The sequence below is a fragment of the Leucopleurus acutus genome (assembly GCF_964270905.1).
Source record: "Leucopleurus acutus genome assembly, chromosome: 10".
In the NCBI taxonomy this organism is placed as follows: domain Eukaryota; kingdom Metazoa; phylum Chordata; class Mammalia; order Artiodactyla; family Delphinidae; genus Leucopleurus; species Leucopleurus acutus.
This window is the reverse complement of record NC_139153.1, coordinates 51,579,056-51,592,628: the sequence shown is the minus strand read 5'-3', so window position 1 is coordinate 51,592,628 and position 13,573 is coordinate 51,579,056. Positions and strand designations below refer to the sequence as shown.

The 13,573-nt window shown below is 43.4% G+C and overlaps 1 pseudogene across 1 annotated transcript in view; it reads right to left on the bottom strand.

Moving 5' to 3' along the window:
- Positions 1-12,537, bottom strand: part of LOC309966977 (embryonic polyadenylate-binding protein 2-like) — a 199,392-nt pseudogene extending 186,855 nt beyond the window's left edge. The window contains exon 1 of the transcript in view: positions 12,406-12,537. The product of the transcript in view is annotated as an embryonic polyadenylate-binding protein 2-like (transcript). The remainder of the gene's footprint in view (positions 1-12,405) is intronic.
- Positions 12,538-13,573: the final 1,036 nt, after the last annotated feature.

Genomic DNA, 13,573 nt, shown 5'->3' with positions numbered 1-13,573 from the left:
TGTATTTCTTCTTTTATCTTTTTAATCATTTAAAAGATAATCATCCAAGAGTCTTTTAAGATTGTTCTTTATCACAAATTCTATTGTGCCCATTTTTTATGTATACTGGGTCACTGTCACAGTGGCTAGTGAGTGTGGCTTGTAATTTTGGATTGTAAGCTCATTTTCAGCAGAGCTTTTCTTACATTTTCTTTCTTTCTTCCTGTAGCAGTTTCACGGATGCTGGATTGTGAAAAGAGTTGCTACAGAGTGCGTTTTCATTTGATTTAAGAGCCAGTCTTTTCTTTTATGAAGATAATAGCTTTTCCATGGTCTGATGTTAGGGAATGATTTCTGCTTTTGCTCTCTACTTTCTGTGGATTTAAAGCCATACCTCCTATTCCTATGGAACTATTAAAGCACAAGATCCTTAGGGCCTGTGTTCAGTTTGACATGCCTCTCGAGTGTCATGACATTGGCACATGGTTTTATCCTGCTTCTTTGCTTTTGGCACCAAGGAATTTCTCCTTTCTTTTTTTTTTTTTTTTTTTTTTTTTTTGCTGTATTTGGGCCTCTCACTGTTGTAGCCTCTCCCGTTGCGGAGCACAAGCTCCGGACGCGCAGGCTCAGCGGCTATGGCTCACGGGCCCAGCCGCTCCGCGGCATGTGGGATCTTCCCGGACCAGGGCACGAACCCATGTCCCCTGCATCGGCAGGCGGACTCTCAACCACTGCACCACCAGGGAAGCCCCTCTCCTTTCTTTTAACCTAAGCTGTATATTTAATTTTTTTTCTTTTGATCCATAATTTCTATGTGGTTGTATTGAATGGAGCTGGGAAAATGGCTCAGTCTACCATGTTTCCAGAACCCACAAGTCCTGAAATTTATTTTTTATTATGGAAATACTAAAAAAAAGAAGTAAAAAATTAGCAGACAAATTAGAGAAAGTATAATATATATGATAGAATGTTAATATCTTTAATTTATAAAGAGACCTATAATCCAACAAGAAAATGACAAACAACCTAACCACAAATTAGATGATTTTAATAGTAAGAAGGGTTTGAAAAAACTCAATCTTTATGGTAAACACATGCAAATTGAAATGATGAAAGACCTTATTTTGGCTATCAGAGTGAAAAAAATTTTTAAACAATTATAATGTTAAGGGTTGTTTAAGATGTGGGAAAATGAACACTCAAACACTGTGATGGCAGATCTGAGGGTCAATTTTTGGGAGGACGATTGGGCAATATGACCGAGAAACCTTAACAAATGAAAAGTATTCTTTGGCACTGTTATTTCTAGGAATTTTTATTAATAAATGAATTAGGTATGCATGTAAAAATCTATATATAGGGCTCCCTTGGTGGTGCACTGGTTAAGAATCCACCTGCCAATGCATGGGTTCAAGCCCTGGTCCAGGAAGATCCCACATGCTGTGGAGCAACTAAGCCCATGCACCACAACTACTGAGCCTGCGCTCTAGAGCCCGCAAGCCACAACTAGTGAGACCATGTGCCACTGAAGCCCACATGCCTAGAGCCTGTGCTCCACAAGAGAAGCCACCGCAATGAGAAGCCCGTGCACCATGGTGAAGAGTAGCCTCTGCTCACTGCAACTAGAGAAAGCCCGTGCACAGCAACGAAGACCCAGTGCAGCCAAAAAACAAATAAATAAATTTATTAAAAAGAAGATTTATGTATAAAGATGAAGAAGCATTGTTAATAACGGCTAGTAGTTGAAGTCAGTTAAATATTTAAAAAAGGAAATCATGGTCTATCCATGCAGTGAAATATGATAATTAATTAAAATAATAACAAAGAAAAATAACTATTAGAAATAGAAAATGTTTAGTACATATCATTAACTAAAAATCAGATGACAAAGTAAGAAATATAGTAGAATCCACATTTATCTTTATTTGTACTTATATGCTCTTAAAAAATCTAGAGAGGCAATCACCAATATGTTAACTGGCAGAGTGGGTGATTCTTATTTCTTTTTTTTTTTAAATCTGTACTTCATATATTGCTTGTGTAATTAAATATAGTTAATTATTACAGTATGTCCATAGGATGAGATTTTTTGTGGCTACTAAAATCTGTGATTCTGAAGAATGTTTGATAAGATGTGTAATGCTTAGAAAATAATACTGACAAAAAGCAAAGTAGGATGTAAAACACAGTAGGTTTCCTACATAACGGAGTACATAAAATGCATGTATGCGTTTGGAATGAAATAGTAAATATATTAATTTTATTTGTTAAATGAATCATTATTAACATTAATATCAATAATGGTTATTGCTAATGGTAGGCATATTTATGGCTTTTCTTTCTTCAGTTTTGCACAATGTCCATGCATACTTTTATACATCAGAAAACTATTCAACTCCAGTTTAATTCCAAGAAAAGTTGGGGAGAGGCCTGTGGGAGATGTGGGCCTGTGTGGAGAGGCCAGAGGTCTTGTGACAGAAGCGGAGGAGGCCGGGGGTGGGCAGACAGCCCTGCCTGGTTTGTCTCCCAGGCCCGCCTCGCCTCTTCCTTCCTGGGAGTCCTGTAAGCTTAAAGGGTTAAAGCTTTTTACAGTTTCCATCTGCAAATGAATGTGATTAATCTTCTCAGAGAATATTTGAAATGAGAATTGTAAAGACTTCTGAAAAGTATGAAAATTTTGCTTTTTGAAATGCCCATGTAAATTCACCTTACCGCAAAGGTTTGTGGAAGCTGTGACAGAGGTAGAAACTTGGATGAAGTGCCCCAGAGCAACAATGCCCTAGTGGGCCCAGGGGAACCAGGAGGCCTCTGAGCAGAACACTGGGATTTAAATAAAATATGCGTCTAGATTGCATATGCAAGCTTTATTTTTGGGAGCTGGCAGCTTGCCTGAGGTCTGAAGGGACTTCTGAGAGCTTCCTGGATATAAGTGGTCCATGAGGTTGGCAAGCATAAGACTGGGTAACGCATGTGTGGGGGGACTGAGGAAGGCTCTCACCCACCAGACTAGTTAATTTATTAGCCCTAGACTCACCCAGTCTTGGGGGCTGTGCAGTGACATGAGTAGCTAGTTCAGATGGCTGTGGGAAGGGCCCACCTGGGTCAACACTCTGAGCCACGAGACACCTGTTAAAAAAGTTGAATTTTCCAACTTGCAGGCATTCGTGATAGCTGATAGAGAGCTGCTGGGCTTCCTTTAATGAATCCATGGGACTTATTTGATGTGAGTACATTGACTTTTTGAATTCAAACGGATGTTCTTAATCTGCTTACAGATGAATGTGTTCTTAACCATTTGCCTGGCAATTTTGTGTTTTAGAACAGTCTTCATCAATCATCATAAATCACAGAAGAGAAACTTTTTCTCTACCATAGTTATCAGCAGCTGTAGGTGGATGCTACAAGTGGTAGGCTTGTGAGGAAGTCAGCCTGGGGACCTGTGTGCATATGCAGGTCTCTGGCAGGAGTAGGGAGTCGTTCTCTGCAGGGATGCCGTGGAAGTGGACAGGGTGGGGCCAGGCCTGTAGGGCACCATCAGGGGCTGTTGGTAAAGAGAAGCTGACTGGAGACTGCGGCCAGCCACTGTGGCTCTTGGGGCAGTCTCAGGGTGGGCGGGCTTGAGCTTTGCGCTGGACCTGGAAGCACTATCTGGATGCCCACTCTCGGTCTCAAAGCTTTTGATGGATGTGATTAGAATATATTCTCTTCTTTGCCAACACAAGCTACAAAGAAAGTTGAAGTCTTCCTATTCCAGGCAACGGAAAGCATAAGAAATACTATTAGTAAACTGATGAGAATTTACTGAATATCTTTGAAGTTCTCATTGGTATTTTCCCCACACTGAAATTATGCCTTAGACAAAATCATGTCGGTTATGCCGAATTAAGAAGTGAATACACCCACATGTTTGGCACACATGAGATTTTTATTTCACAAGCTGTTTAATCTTCTTGCATATTCCAAGGGAGGCTCATTGTAGGAGTATGTGTATATCTTTGACTTGCAGTCAGGTTATAAAAAAAATCTAGGTCTAGAGTTTGAAAGTACAGGAATAAAAATACTTGAAAAAAGCCAGGATAACAAACTCACAAGGAAAGAAAGTGTTGGCTTCATTTTAATTTTCTTGCAAAGTTTATAGAGTTCCAAATATCTAGCTCAATGTATTCTCCGTGTTACATATACGACTATAGGAATCCACACCATTTTATTTCACATGAAGCTGAAAATTAAAGTTCAAGTAAAAGTTTATATTTTGTTATTTGGTGACACTTGCTCATCCATAATCCATGATTTAATAAATTACTGTAAATTTATTAATTATATGTATATATAAATTTATAAATTAAAGACGACTTCTCTTTGTCTGCTTTTTCCCTGCATGTGGGTCACACTTTTCTATTTCTTTTTATGTCTCATAATTTTTTGTTGAAACCTTGAAATTTTAGGTACTATATAGTGGCAAATCTTGATTCTGAATTTTCCCCCTCAGGGTTTTTGTTTAGTAACTTTCCTGTGAGATCTATCTCCCTTGTGGTATGTGGCTGCTTATATCTTTGCTCACTTAAAAAACATATATAAGTATAATAATAAATTAATATATTATTTTTAAGCCTGATTTCCTAGGTCTTGTCCTTGTGTCAGCATAGCTTAGGGGCCAGCCAGTGAGTCTTCAGAGATTGTGTTTATATACTTTTAGCCAGCAGGCTTCTACTCAATGCTGATGGATCTGTGTGTTGTTTTGAGGATGCATCCAAACTTCAGGCAGTTTAAAGTCGCCCTGGCGTTTACTCTTTATAAAACTCCCTCTTGCTCCCTCTGGTCCCCCCTGCACGTGTATGCCAACTCCAGGTCTGCCAGAGATACGTGGAAAGATTATCAGGTGCCTCTATGAGTGCTCATTTCTTGCATTTCCCTGTTAAATTTCTGACTAGTCCTCTAGGCTGATGTTTGCTCCAAATAGGACCACCACCTCAGACCGTTGTAATGACTGACCTTCCTTGTTTGGTCATCACTGAGATTGCTGCTAATTATTCACTGAGAACCAGATTTTCACCTCCAGCTCCAAATTAAGTCATCCCTTTCTGGCACTGAAGCTGTTGGTCATACAGTCTGTTCTCCCTGTTAGAACTACTATGCTAACTGATCTGACAGAGTAAGGGAGCTTGATAGGATCAGCCCTGGGCAAATGTGCTGTAGATTCCAACTGTTCTTCTCCAAAATCAGTGGGTTTTTTGTTTGTTTTCAAATATGAGCTGTTATTTTGAAACAACTTTTTAAAATAAATATTAATTTAGATTTTTTAAACATCTTTATTGGAGTATAATTGCTTTACAATGGTGTGTTAGTTTCTGCTGTATAACAAAGTGAATCAGCTATACATATACATATATCCCCATATCCCCTCCCTCTTGCATCTCCCTTCCACCCTCCCTATCCCAACCCCTCTAGGTGGTCATAAAGCCCCGAGCTGATTTCTCTGTGCTATGTGGCTGCTTCCCACTAGCTCTCTGTTTTACATTTGGTAGTGTATATAAGTCCATGCCACTCTCTCACTTCATCCCAGCTTACCCTTCCCCCTCCCTGTGTCCTCAAGTTCTTTCTCTACGTCTGCGTCTCTATTCCTGTCCTGCCCCTAGGTTCTTCAGAACCATTTCTTTTTTTTTTAGATTCCATATATATGTGTTAGCAGATGGTATTTGTTTTTCTCTTTCTGACTTACTTCACTCTGTATGACAGACTCTAGGTCTATCCACCTCATTACAAATAGCTCAATTTCATTTCTTTTTATGGCTGAGTAATATTCCACTGTATATATGTGCCACATCTTCTTTATCTATTCATCTGTCGATGGAAATTTAGGTTGCTTGCATGTCCTGGCTATTGTAAATAGTTCTTCATTGAACACTGTGGTACATGGCTCTTTTTGAATTGTGGTTTTCTAAAGGTATATGCCCAGTAGTGGGATTGCTGGGTCATATGGTAGTTCTATGTTTAGTTTTTTAAGGAACCTCCATACTGTTCTCCATAGTGGCTGTATCAGTTTACATTCCCACCAACAGTGCAAGAGGGTTCCCTTTTCACCACACCCTCTCCAGCATTTATTGTTTATAGAAATTCCAGTGGTTTTTGATGAATAAATCTTCTCAGTTTGCTGTATGCTTTTGGTTGCTTTCCAGGGTCTTGAAATAGCTGTTTTGGTAATATCCTTTATGTTCGTTGCTTTCAGGGAGAGACTTTGGTGACCTCCTTCTCTCACCCCAGATGTCCACCTTACCTCAATTATTTTTGTATCCCGAGAAACTATTTTCTTATTTGTTACACAAAGAATTCTCAATCTATAATTGACCTCTGATATTTAAAATGCATTTTGCCTTAAAGGTCAATTCCGGGCAAACTTCTTAGGATGAGAGTTTGCTTTCAGAGAAAATAGCAGTCTCTTAACCAACTCTACTAAACCAATTCATTACATTAACATACAATTTAATTAAATATTATGTAAACCACTGAACATTGAGTATGAAAAGAAAGGTGTTTCTATGAAAACAAAATTGCATGCTTTGAAAATACTCAGTAAATGTGAGTTGCTAAAAAAAGACTGCTATTGGGCTTCCCTGGTGGTGCAGTGGTTAAGAATCCGCCTGCCAACGCAGGGGACATGGGTTCGAGCCCTGGTCCGGGAAGATCTCACATGCCACGGAGCAACTAAGCTCGTGCACCACAACTACTGAAGCCCGTGTGCCTAGAGCCCGTGCTCGTAACAAGAGAAGCCACCACAACGAGAAGCCCGTGCACCACAACGAAGAGTAGTCCCCACTCACCGCAACTAGAGAAAGCCTGTGCACGGCAACAGAGACCCAATGCAGCCCAAAATAAAAATAAATAAATATTTTTTAAAAAACCCCTGCTATTGAATTAGGTGTGGATGAGACAACTATAAATGACTGCAGAAATACAGAAAAATTTGGAAGGATTTTGTGCTCAGATTACCTCCTAATTGTCCTTAAAATTTTACTTTGCTTGAAAGAAATGGAAAATAGAAGATGGAAATGTGAGTCGTGAATGTGACTTTTGAAGAACGATGACGGAGAACTTTTTATCAATGTCCTAATATTCAAAGAACACATCTTCACCCCGTATAAAAAGTTAGCAGAAAAATGAATGCTTATATTTTAAGTTACAATAAACTGTGTAGAGTGTTATGCATCACTTTTTTTTTTTTATGATTCCCTGCCTTAGCTAAGTTTTTGATTGACCAAATTATTACCAGTCCCAATCAGAAAAATAATTTCTCTACTCTTCCTTTGCTCAGGAACCTAGGGAGATCTTAGTTAAGCTGGCTGCTGGCTACCTGCCTGGGATCCCCCCACTCGACTCTGCAGTTGACCTTTTGAGTTAGCTCAAGGCTTACCCCCCATCTCCCACTCCACTGTGGAGGGAAATACGTAGATGGGGGTAGGGATCCCGAGGAGTCTGGAGTCACTGTACCAAGCCAGGGAATCTTTAGAGAGAGAAGAAAGTTTCCTGCCCTTTCAGCTGTTTGGAAACTCTTGATGCTTCCATGTTGACTGAGGCTTCTTCTGGTCCCGTCCTGGGAAGGCCCAGGAGCAGCTTTATACCTTAGGGACACATAGTATCGTTTCCTTGACTATCAAGGGGACAGATGTGAGGATTCTGATGAATAAATTTGGATGCATACAGCGGGGGACAGAAATACTCCTACCTGTCCCCCCTTGTATGCATCAGAATTTATTCATCCATGTCCCATTTCCTCAGCTAATCTGAAAACACATTCACAGTGAAAAGTTAGGGAAGATTGTCCTAACATCTGTGTTTTTGTATAGACAGATCTTTTGAAGACAGAAAGGGGTAACATGAATGTGGGGTTTTAGGCACTGATACTAGTTGATAGGGGAGAAAATTTTAGGTTGGCAAGACTTTTAGTGCTACTCAAACCATATTACAGAGGAAGCTGCTCAGCTTATCTAGACTCCAGACCGAGGCAGAACTAGCTGTAGTGGCCACCGCGAAAAGAGTGAGACTCAGAGAAAGCATGTAAGATTGTAGTCATTTTGAAAATCTGGTTATTTTGATAATGGATCAAGAGATCATAGGAAACGTTTCATGTTTTGTTGAAAGCATTGTTGCTTATTGAAATCTATACCTACATATCCATTAAAAACACAAGTGTGGCAAAGGGAGAATTTGAAAGTTCCTTGCCTTATAGAAAGTCTCATGGTTTAGCTGGAATAAGCTCGGTGCTTTTTATTAGCTGTTGAGTCTGAATCTAGGTCTTGATTCTCAAACTTCTGTCCACAGTGAGGAAACCAATGAAGCTTTGAATGAACAAGTGACCTTGGAAGGACAATGTGATCACTCTCTCTCCAGAGGCACTCGGCTCAGGAGAAAAATCTTAGTAAGCGTGCTGAGATCCAGGAGGGCGTACGGCTTTTTAGAAGGGTGGACGTTTGGCATGAAACTTGTTAAGAGTGTCACAGACCAAGAGGCTTTTAGTTTTCTGTTGAGAATCAGAGCAGGGACTTTCTGCATCATGGAGCAGAGGGGAAAAGAGAAATGATTTGACTCATCTCCTGCTACCCCCTTTCAACTCCTGCCTCATTCTGTATCACCCCAGTCCTTTCTTTCTAGGTTTTTTGCAACGTTACCCAGTGAAGAGGGAGAGAAAGAAGCCAGTAGAAGAGATGGAGGTGCATGGGAGCCTTTGGAACAGGGTTTCCTCCCTCCCTCTAGAAATGAGAGCCCTCCCTCAAAGGAAACAATGCCATTTCTCCTACCCTGTCTGAAACCTGCTTTCTCCCAGGCAGCTCCCCGTTGCTTTGTTTGTGTTTTCCTTCTGGCTCACTACCGATAGGAGGTATTTTTATTCTGTCTCTCTCTAGCTCTGTCTCCCTCTCCCTCTTTCTCTCTCTAGCTTCTAGCTCTCATCTGGTCCTGCTGAGAGAACATAATACCGCCTTATTTGTGACTCTGCAGTCATTTCCATGGCAACCGACCCATGGCCCAAGTATGAGAGCCTGTGCAAGGACTGTGCAAGATAAAAGGCCTTTATTAAAGCTGAGAGCCAGCAGGTTCCCTCCCGCAGCCCTTGCCCAGGGAGGAACTTCTACAGGGGTCAAAGGGGGGGACACATAAATCAAAAGCAGGGTTCTCAGCTTTCTCACAATTTCCCCAGGGTAAGTGAAATACCTGCAGCCCAGGACATGTACAAGTGCGTGTGCATGTACACACACACACACACACACACACACACGCCACTTCTATTTCTGGACCTTCAGCCACAGAGCATTTTTCTCTTTGAAGGAACTCAGCTTCAATGCTGTGGCCTGGAACAAAAGCTTATGTTTGAAATGAGAGGTGGGCTCCACAGTTTCAGCCTCCTACGTATAGCATGGGGATGGGGAAGGCAGGGGTGGGGGTGGTGACAGCAGGGACAACGGTGGATAAAAGGTCACAAGGGTGGCAACGTGGGAATAAGGAAGACATTTTAGAACTCCTAACTCAATGATGACTAAGAGAGAGAGGAGGACAAGAGGGTTTCAGCTGAGGAGTTCTTAACACAGAAGCTCAGAAAGTATTCATTATTGTGCAGTGGGATTTATACACAGTAAAATGATGTGAAATGGCAAGGGGGCTGGATATCTCTCCTCACTTATCTCTCCTTTCTTTTTCTTATGCTTTTCCTGTGGATCTCTGCTTTTTTGTTTTATTCCACTTGAGTTTGGGTCAAGGGAATACCATTTTGGGAAGATGCTAGAAAAATCCTAGTCCAATTCCTAAGGCCCTTCTTTCTGCCTCTGCCCTCCCTCCCACCAGAGCTCTTGAATTCAGATAAAGAGAAGGCAAGGGAAAGGGTCTCTTGCCCATTGCTCCTGAGAAGTGTCTGCTTGTGGAAAACAAATGGAACTTGCTGGCGTCTGGAGCCAAGAGGGTAGCCCGGGTTTGTGCTACAACCAGGATGAGTTAATCTTTATTAAGCAGATGTGGAGAGGACCAGCTCATTTCCAAACACATCCACGGCCATCCGCTCCCCATTTCCTTTATTGATCTCCCTGTCTAAATGAGTACTTCTAAACTTGGTGGGCGTTTTCCAGTTAGATCAAAGGCAATTCATGTCGCCTGCTGCCTCTGCGCTGCACTAACAGCCCCAAAGCGAGAGAGCATATTCAGGGTGTTGACAGAACACCCTGCTTTAATCAAGGCAGCCCCTCCCGAGCACCCTGGTCTGCAGGACATTTCTCTTAATAGACCGAGGCTTTCTTTATTGGAGGTGGAGAAAAACTGGCTCCTTCTCCAGGAGTGGGCTTTCAAGGTGAGCTGCGTAGCTAGTGGAGAAGAGCCGGGGCTCACTCCCTGGGCTGATGCTGTAGAAAAGGTAGTTCGGCAACTATTTTTGGGTCAAGCAATGACCGCAGGGTTTTGAGATCTCTGAGACTCCCGCTGGGAGCTCTGGCCTTGGACCTGCACAGCCTCCTAGGGGATCCTCCTGTCCCCAGATGAGTCAGAGCTTGGGTAGCATGATGTGCTGTGGGCACTACCCACTGCCAGGAGGGCTGAGGAGAGGACAGAGGATGGGGTCCTTCCACAGAGGTGGGCCCTTCCACCTAGGATGTGTACTGGTGAATACAGGTGGCCCAAAGCCTGGACCTCAGCAGGGGCCTCGCATGGCCCACTGTAGTTGGCCCAACCCTTCTGCCTGAGTTCAAGGTCCTTTTTATAAGGCAGCCTCATTTCTCTGGTCTCTTAATCCTTTTTTTTCTGGCCTGGCTCATCTTCCACGTAGCCAGGTGACCTTATTTTCTGGCCTTCGGTCATCCTTTTCTTCTTACCTTAAAAAGCTGCCCTCACCCGAGAAAGGGGATCTTTTTCAGCCACCATCTTTCTCCTTCCTCCAGATTCCTTTCACACTGTTAGTACTGTCTTGCTTGCTGTTTTGTCACTAATTAGAGCGACTCTCCTTTATTGGGTGCACTTCCTGTGCTGGGGGCCCTGGGCTGGGTGGTTCACATGCAGTTAACAAAGTCAAAGCTCACAGTGTTACCCTGAAGGAGGTGCCATTGTTACCCCCATTTTATCCACAAGGAAAACTGAGGCTCAGCACCTTGCTCAAGGGCACAGAAACATCCGGATCCACAAACGTGTGATGTTACAATTCTTAGGTTTTAACATGAGCGGTCAAGGATGAATAATAATCATAATGGTAATGAAAATAAGTTATTTGCTTTAGAAGCCACGTGGGCACAGTCATGTTTGCGTGACAGAAGGTTTAGCAACAATGATCTCTGACTCTGAGGTAGAATCATTTCCCAGGTAGACAGATTTAGGCCCCAGTCCCTTCTGTCTCTAGAGCACCTGCACTTTTATTGGAGACCAGGAAGCTTTCCTGTAGCTACTGTGGGTGCAGATCTCTGTGTCAGGGGCCTGGGGATCCCATCTGGTGGGGACCGTAGAAGGTCTAGTTGGACTATGGCAAAGGATTTGTTCCTCTTAAGTGTTTTGGCTTCTAAAGGGAAAGCCTTGGACCCTTAGACTTTCTTATAGCTTCCTGTCTCTCAAGGAACGTGGTCCAAATACTGTCCTCAGAAATGGTCATCTCTGCCAAACTTAAACCACTGTTTCAGGAGAGAGCCCAGACTGCTTAATTCAGTTCTCCCCTCCCTCTGGACGAGTCCCTTCTCCTGTTTATATTTCTCCCGAAGACAGGAGATGTCTCCGTTCTTTCTATTTTCTCAAGAGTCTTCATCCTGGAGTTCACACACCGATCCCCCAGAATTGCCCTTTGCCATTCTTCCTAGGAGGGCAGATAGGTTTTATGAAAATAAGGCTTTTGGTAGCTCCTGCAGGTGGGTCAGACCTGGCAAGTCTTGTGTGATGATTAGGTGCCTTCTTTCACACCCTCACTTCAGGAGGATTATCTCAGCAGGCTTGATGGGACCTTGAAGGGAGGGGAGGTAACTAGGGCCTTCTGAGTGCTGGGCTGTGCTTGGAGGTGTCCAGTAGCCACTTTCCACGTGGTTGCATCATGAACCCAGGGCCAAGGTGGAGGCTAAGGTAAGGGATGTAGTAGGGGGTCACTGACAGTGAGATGACAGCCCGGCCACTGAGCGCCCCTTCCCTCCCCTGCATTCTTGCCCCTGGGCAAGCGTTTGCATGATCCAGACCAAACGTACCGTCTGGACCCCCAGAGGAGTCTCCGTCATCCGTCCTCCCTCCTCCGTCTCTCCTCCCTCTTCCCCTCACAACACAAGCTCAGAGGAGAGGCACAGCTTGGTTCCCACTCGCTTGTGGGGCTCGGATGGACAACGCTAGGTCCTTTTTCTGACCCGCGACAATCACACTGTCGGCACGAGGAGAGTGGGATGCTGAGGAGTGGATACCTTTTGAATACTGAGTTTCTGGGCCTTGACTTACCAGCGGTGGCATCTTCTCTCCTGTCAAGTCTTGTTGAAGCATCATTTCGGCTGCCCCTTGGGAGGCAGAGCCGGAGAATGCTGGAGCTGTGTTGTTCAGAAGCCTGAGGCACCTGCTGCTCCGAATTGCCATGTAGCCACTGTGGAAGGCTCTGGAAAGAGGCACTTGACCTTCCCTTACATGAGAAGAGAGAAGAGCTGGAGCCAGGGATGAGCATTGGAATTAGTGCCCCTTCTAGCTGGAGGGATTCACCTTTACTCTCTGGCAGAAAAGGAAGTGTTTGAAAATTCAATAAAGCTTCCTTTCATTATCCAGCCCCAGCAGGACTTTATCATAATTTTTATAACTTCTTCATTCAAAACTCTGGGTGCTTTGAAGGTTAATAACTTGTGTTTATCGAAACGTCCCTTCAAGGAACTCAGAGAGCTTTGTAGACGTTATCTAATTCAGCAGCACTGCAGGACCAGGAAATGGGGAACAGGGAGAGGATGAACAGACAAGATTATTCCAATTTAGGAGAGTTGATAATATTAATAGCTCCCACAGGGAGTTTAAGTGAGGTTTTGAAAATCACAAAACAAGTTGTGAGCCATCCAGGAAAGGGTCTCTTCATGTCCCAGCCTCAGATCAGTATCTGGCTCTACCGCTGTGAGCTGGGGGTGCTGGGCCTCTCTGTCTTGGTTTCCTCATCTGTAAAATGGGACAGTAAGTCCTACTTCTTGGCGTTGTGTGGCATTTAGTGAGGTAGGGGAATGATGGTACCAGCACAGTGCTTGGCATATTGCCAGTGCCCCATGAATATTACCTCCCTTCCCACCTTTTTTTTTCTTTGGCTGTGAAGCATGTGGGATCCTGGTTCCCTGACCAGGGATTGAACCTGTGCTCCCTGCATTGGAAGCATGGAGTCTTAACCACTGGACCACCAAGGAAGTCCCTCTCCCACCTTCTGAAGGAGCCGAAGAATATCTTCCTGGTGGACTGGAGGGTAAACCACGTGTCTTGTCCTCTGCTGAGCATGAGGAAGTTGGAGTAGGGATGCAGGGGGTTTTCTGGGGATGAGGGATCAGTGGGCATTTCTCTTCTCTGGAAGCTCTGACATCCGAAAAGTACAGCCTAGTTTTGTGAGAAAACTGACACTCCTTCCCCAAAATCTGGAGCAAGAGGAATG